Source organism: Nicotiana attenuata, unplaced genomic scaffold, assembly GCF_001879085.1.
Source record: "Nicotiana attenuata strain UT unplaced genomic scaffold, NIATTr2, whole genome shotgun sequence".
Taxonomy (NCBI): Eukaryota; Viridiplantae; Streptophyta; class Magnoliopsida; order Solanales; family Solanaceae; genus Nicotiana; species Nicotiana attenuata.
Genome location: NW_017673915.1, coordinates 75,274 through 82,969, shown reverse-complemented (window position 1 = coordinate 82,969; position 7,696 = coordinate 75,274).

Genomic DNA, 7,696 nt, shown 5'->3' with positions numbered 1-7,696 from the left:
CCTCTCAACCCGATCAGCACTAAGTGCGGAGCATCCTTGGATCTGATAATAAATTCGTCTGGTGGGAACCATTCAAACATCCATTGCACCTGTTCCTCGGTCAGGTTGTCGAAGAACTCTACCCATTCTTTGGCACTTTCTGGCTGAGCAAATCTGTCTGGAATGTAAGTCATCTGCTTGGGGTGATGGAAGGCAATATGGTCGTTCCAAGCCCTTCGTGGAAATTCTTGGCGATAGCGACCCTTTTGGAAATGCTCCAACAACCATAACTGCAGCAACAAGTTACAACCCTCGAAATGTTTGACCCCTCTTTGACAGCACTCCAGATCCCTGTAAATGTCGGCGATGATCATGGGGACTATGGTATATGTTTGTCCATTAATCCCTTCCATCAAAGCCTTGGCGACCGTGGCCAACCTAGTGTGGATTCTTCCCTTTTTCATTGGGAACACTATCAGGCCTAAGAAGCATACAATGATTACGAACACTCTGCGGTGAATGTGACCCAGAGAAGTGAGAGAGATATCATCATGGTAGGTACGGAAAGACTTGCTATGGCCATACCTCTCATACAGGTATTCGAAAGGTATGTAAGATTCCTTCAAGCACACTAGGTAGACATTCTTTTTTAGCCCCATCATCTTTAAAAAAAACCCTGCCAGTACGATTTTCTGGTACCAATAACCTGGGACTATCCCAAGTCAACCCCGCAAGCCCTCCAATTTCTTCTAGGAGTGGTGTCATTTCTATGTCGCCGAAACGAAACACAGCCCTTTCACTGTCCCATAATAAAGTGGCAGCCTCGATCAATTTGTTGTTTGGCTCAATACCTAGCAAGGAAGGCAGGTTACCCAGGTATTTTCTCACATGTTTCTTGTCACTTGAGGAAAGGTCCTCCCACCAATCTAGCAGCAATGATGGGATGTTGCTAACCATACCGAATATGGGGACCTCGTGCCTCATTTTCTGCAAAACAAAAGGGTTAGACCTTACCCCCACCAGACTCGACTATTTATACATTTATGATCAACATATTAGCATTTAGTTCTCCTAATTAATGCACAAAACGTGGTTCTGTCCGTTGGGATTATGGAAAACCCGATGGACTTTTGGATAAGGCTTATCTTAAAGGATCATTACGTGGACAGCATATTGATCCGACTAGGTTTGACCATGATGCATGCACAATTTTATCCAGAGTAAGGTTTCTATGGGGTTTTAGACTGGTACCCTCAAGCGGATAACTCGAGGGGGAAGGCACGGAACCATCGACTGCACCGCTAATCGACTGGTTTTACCGCAAATAAGCCTTTCCGAATTTAAGGGTAGTAAATAGGAAGAGCGCAACCACTCATTAAAGCGTTGCTATAGGATTTGATACGCACGAGTGGAATATGATGTGGAGCATGATTTGTGCAGCAGTTAATAGCATGTAGTCAAGTATTTGCATGTAGGGAAAAATAAATACAACATTTAAATAATTAAGACAGTTACAGGAAAAGGAAAACAAAGAGACAAGTCAGTTTCAGGGATAAAGAACCATAAATGCTTAAAAGAAAACGGCAGTTAAATTCAAATAAGGAAGAAGGGTACGGGATTAAGCATACTTGGACTAATTCAGATAAGTCTGTTACGATAAGAGCCTAAAAGGTATCCCCAGTAGAGTCGCCATGCTGTCGCGCCCCCTTTTTTCCTCCTCACGGAGAAAGTCTGGGTTTTGACATATCATGGGGGAACCGACTCCTTTCCTTTTTTTTGGAATTGGGTATTTGAAGAGTCGTCACCTAACGGATTATGATGCGTTAGGGCACCTAGAGCGATTAACTCATAGACCAGTTTGCATTACCAGAGATTTAGGGTAAGGGCTCGAATAACCTTGAGGGGAAGGTGTTAGACCCCCCTTGCGGTCCACAACGGTGGGTCCCGGCTGAACTTAACTCATGAAATAGTCAAATAGTTTTTAAACACATAATTGCAAATAAGAGAAGGTTAGATATTGTATGACTCAGATAATAGACAAAGATTTGGAACAAGTTGTATACATATAAAACAAGGTTTTAAACAGAAGGGTTTTGGAAAAGGAGGGTCCGAGGTTGGTTAGCCTACAGGATCATCCCACACAATGTCTGGTAAACACTCCTCAATGAGGGGCTACACGTGACATTAGCGCGTAGTCATCATATCCCATATCTACCCTTTCCACCCCCTTAGTGGTTATTAAAGCGAGTGTTGGTTAACGATCTCTATTGCGTGTTGTTACCCGTCCCTTCTTAATGGTCCAGGAGGAAATTTAGGACCTCTACCTATAGGTAGTTCTAGACAGACCCCTAAGGTTTAAATTAGAAAATACTAAGGCGACAGGCAAGAACAAATAGAACCTTAGCACATAAGGCAGAAAAGAAGCAATTAGGGGCTTAAGTTTACCTCCACAAACAACGCGCATAAGCAGCATGACTCAAACACAAATAAGGGTCGTATTGTTAAACGGTATCCTAAGACATGGAGTCAAGTGAATATCAAGACATAGAAGATAGGCAATTTGTTTTATAAACTCAGAAGTAATGGCCCTATCAGTTTGCCTACTGATTTTTAAGCCTGTTAAATCAGAACAACATTAAGTAGCAGAAACAGTTTCAGAGTTGCAGCATTTGAAAACGCCCTATAGGCTTGCCTACGCGCTGAATAGTGGTGTCCTAAGAGCGTGATAACTACGTTTGATATAGTAAAACGGTGGGCAGATTTTAAAGCAGACTCTTGAGTTCCTATAGGCATGCTTTCTAATAGTAAATTAGGGCAGTACTCAAAAGAATTCATTTCAGGGAAAACAAATCACTAATTAGACCAGTTTCGAAGTAAACTAATCATGAACTAGATTGACTTATTTAAACTAAACTGATTTTAGATCTGTATGCAGAATTTCTGATGTTGTCACCTATGATATCTGGTTGTTCATAAACTTATAGGCATGATCTCTAGCGGAAATAAATGTAAACAACCATTGGAACAGAAATTTGAACTTGATTACGTGCTTAAGCATAATATGTATTTGTGAAGTTGATTGTAAACCTATAGGCATGATGTCTAGCATAGTTAGGCAAACATAGCAAATATATGAAATCCTATAGGCATGGTTTCTAACATAGTAGGGCGGGCATAGCAAATATGAGATCCTATAGGCATGGTTTCTACCCATATTACCCCACAAATATGTAACTACCCACCCTTTTTTACTAATCACCCCAATATTCGTTTATTATTACAAACCAAATGAATGAATTACATAGATAAAGAAAAAGAAGAAGTTACACTATAGGGAGCCTGAAGCAGGCCAAAGTGATTTCTCCAAACCTCCAATAGCCTCAAATGCCAATTTCAAAGACAATATTATTGTCTAGGTGTGTCAGAGTTCCCTAAGGATCTCAAGGATCCCAGGCAGTGCTCACACCTAGACTATGTAACCAAATTGAGTAAGTGCAGTGTGGAAGGGCCAGCCACAGTGTGCCATAGTTCATAGGGTTCTCAAAGGGATCCCAAGGCAATACACACACTGGAGGGGGCAGAACCTAGGGACTTAGGAATAGAGTGAGAGTACTTGACATAGTTTGAAAGGGTTTCAGTAGGAAAACAGTGTAAAAAAGACTTAGTTGAAATAACTTTGTAAGTAAGAGAGTTGTTGGGAAAACAACCTTTCGAAAAACAAGGTGTAACTAAACAAACAGCAGGTCAGTCAAACAAGTTCAGCAATACTCAAATAACAGTCCTTCATACAAGAGAATGGGAATTGGGGACACATAGAGCACATAGTATCAAGAACATAGCAGCTCTTGAGGGGTTTAAGGGATTTAGGGGATAGCTATTGGTACCAATACAGTAAGAGTTTCAGAAATAATCATAGAAGCAGCCTTTTAAAGTGACAGATCAGCTTGCACATCAAAACTGGATAACAAGTAGACAAGTATTCAAAGTAAGGTAGAGTCATGTTGAGACAGACTACTAGTGGAGGGGGTAGAACAAGTTCTGAAAAGCCCTAAGAGGGTTAGACTAGCGTGCTAGATGAAGCAGTAATGTAAACATGTCAATTGCATGTTGAACAACAGAACCATAGATAGAAACAAACTAGAAACATGATAATTTGAAGTAGTAAAAGAAACATATTGGTTTTGAGACTTGAATTGAAATCAGAACATACCAGTAGAGAGATGGTAAACACAAAGTGAGGAATAAGAAAGCACAATAGTTAGCCTTGGCATGCAGCCGGCTAACTCAAAATGATAGTAAGTAACCCAAGAGGGAGCAGAAAAGTTTCGAGTGTGAGAGAGCTTTTTCTTAACCAATGTGTTCGTGTGTTGGTGTTAATGAGAGAGTATGTATATATAGTAGTTCGAAACTGGGTAAAATAAAGCAAGAATCACAATAGAATAGTACTCATGGAACTCATAACCAATTAGAGCAAAATTAGTACAAGTACTCCCTTAATTTAAGGGAATCAGGTCAAACGGTAAGAACAACTAACAAATAAGGAAAGAAATCAATGTACGACCAATAAGGAAAGATTTCAAACATAGTAAGTATAGGGTAAACAATTAGGGCTAAGTTCAGAAAAACTCTAATTAAGGAGATAGTCAGTAAGAATAAAGTACCAATGCAGACAAGGTAGGCGAATCAATCAAATTGAATAGAAAGGGTAGGAATCGAAGGTTTAAAGGAAGGTCTTTCAATCAAACCATGAAACAGGGGATCCAACATCAATCAAAGAGAAAGTCATGAGTCAGTGTTTAGCATATAGATAGAGTAAGATAAGAATAACCACACATAGCAAGCAAAGAAGCAAGTCTTGAACAGTCAAGATGAACAAAAACACATAGAATTGATGTAAGCTAGGCTAAGAAACTCAGTAGAAACATATTCGACGCGAGATAGTCACAGAAACTCAAACGAGAACCGGCCAGTCACAAAAATCAAACGAAGAAACCTAGAAAATTAGGGCTTTCAACATAGACGAGTTAAAGATGTAGTAAAATCATAGAATCAGTCAAAACATGCAAGAAATAGAAGTTTAAACACAAAGAATCAGTCAAACAAGGTTTTAAAAGAAGTTTCGAAACCCTAATTTTAGAAGAAGGTGAAAGACACTTGAAATCGACGATTCTTGTAAAGAGTCTCAAGGACAGTGTAAAACATTAGAGAAACAAACTCAAATCATCCTAAATTTGTACAGATCTAGGAGGTATGGAAAAGAAATTAGGGTTTCAAAAGAAACCCATGTGAGCACGTGATTTTTGCCCTATACGAATTACTCCCATAAATTCAAAACAAAATAATTTCTTTCAGTGTTTGCAATCTTGTGGATTTTTCGTGGCAGTTTCTGTTAATTGTTTGCATTTTGTGAAAAAAATATAAAAAGATATGTTGCATGTGCATTTAGGAGTTAATTTTTCATTTTTAAGAATTAATTAGTAATTAAGTTATTTTACAAAAAAAAATACAAAAATAGTTTAATTTGCATTTTAATTTCGATTTTGAGTAGTTTTTCCTTTTAATTTGTTGGTTAATTACTTTTGATAATTTTTATTTAGGTTTAGTTAGTGTTTTTCAGGTTAATTTGGTTTTTAGGATTTAACTTTGATTTTAGTTTAAATTTTTTTAAATAAAAAAAAAGAAGAAAAGGAATTAAAATAGAAATAGGAGGAAATTAGAAAAAGGGAAAAGAATTAGAATCAGATTCTGGGCCAGTCTCATATCAGTTAAGCTAGGCCCAGTCCGTTTTCCCTTGTAACCGTTAAGCCAGGCCCAATCCGCCCCTAACCGCCGGTTCGACCGCCCCAATCGCCCAATTCATAACATAAAGCCCTAATCTCCCAACTCAGGCGCGTACTGTTCTTCTTCTCCGAAGAACACGCGAACCAAGCCCCAAATTCCGTCCAAATTCAGGCGAGTGAGTCCCAAATCCCTAACCCACGCGTTCCCCCCATCCCTCCTCTCACCATTCTAACGGATTCTGACGCAAGATTCCATTCCCCTCTCACTCGCTCGATTTAGATGTATCTCACAATTGGAAAGTTCTGGAGGCGGATTCGCTGGATGAGTGTGAGGCATTGGATTGAGTTCATTCAATCTGAGCCCTACATTCATCAAGGGATTCGTTTTCAAATAAGGCCAGTTCCGATTTTGAGGGGGGGCTGGGATTATTTTCTGGTTTTCTGATTCCATTTTCTTCTTTGAAGAGTAATTTCAAAGTTTAAGAGAAACATATATACGAATTTTTATTTTTTGAGTCCGACTTGGAGTTCCAAAGAGATGAAAAGCTGAATTGAAGTTTAAGTTCGGGTTTACTGTTGTTGTTCTGTTGAATTGCTGCTGAACCTCGCTAGTATTCGAAGGAGAAAGGCGTGTTATTAAGGCTGTAATTATTAACAGAAGTTTGCGACTTCAGGTTTGATTTTCTTTTTCACCATGTAACTCTGTTTTGGCTGTTCTTGAGCTATGAAATGGACTGAAGTTTGAAAAAATGACTGAGATTTGTGTAGTTGTCCTAAGCTCATCTCACTGCTCTGTTTTTTGTTTCCTTTGGTTTGAATTAGCTTCTTCCCTAATTTCATATGTGTGCTAGGGAGTGTCTGTATGGTCCTCGAGTCTCAGAATCCATCGAAACGTGTGATTTGTGTGTTCGTCTGCCTCGTCTATCACTGTTCGATCATAGTTAGTTCTGAAAATATTTGGAGAATTGGTTCCTAAACTGTCTGAAGGTTAATTTTTCTTGGCGTTCTGTTATCATAAGCTGTCGGAGTTGGTTTGTTATTGCTATTTGAATCAGCGAAGGACTCGTGTATTTTTCCTGAAATTTCATGCTTATTCATATACTAACCTTAAAATCGGTCGAGTCATGCATAGTTTTCATTCATGCCTTAACGTTAGAAATGTATGACTATCTGGACATTTGAAATAGCTATTTATGTACCCTCAGTTCCAATGATCTGCTGCACTTCTAGCTAAGATTGGCACCATTGCAGCTGTCACCCTGCTGGAATTAGGCTTAAAAATGCATATATGGCAGTTTGCTGAAATCAGTTTGCTAGTTTTGCTCATGCCTTAATGCTGAAAGTGGATTAACCAGAGAATCACTTGTTTCCATTTCCGGTGGCTCGTTTTCATCTTTGAATAAGATCAGATCATCTTAGCTCTCAAACATTGGTGTTTTTAGTTAGCTCCAGAAACTTGGTAGTGCCATGCTTCTCAGCAGATTCTGTGCAAATTTTTTACTAAAGTTTGGATATTCGGATGTCTTTCGTGCTTGATTCCTTTGTTATGCAAACTTTTGAGTTTTGAAATTCATCTGAGTCGAGTATGGTGATTGGGTTTGACTTTTAACCTTTTACATAGTTGTTACAATGTCATGGTTATCGTCCAGCACTGTTTTCAATAGTGATTTCTGTTTTGGCCAAGTTTCTTTCAGTGAATTTACGCATGGACTACTCATGAACAAAACTCATTTTGTTGATTCACCGTGTTGGTAGGATCTGTTAGTTGTCTTGGGTTTCAATGGTTAAAGGGTTGTCACGCATAGCTACAGATCTGGATAATCATTTCCTTTCTTCCTCTTTCTAACTCTTTTTTGTGGATTAAATATGATAAAAGCCAAGGCTTAATTAGCTTAATGAGTGTTGAAGAGATAACTTAGAGGGGATTGACTTGGAAC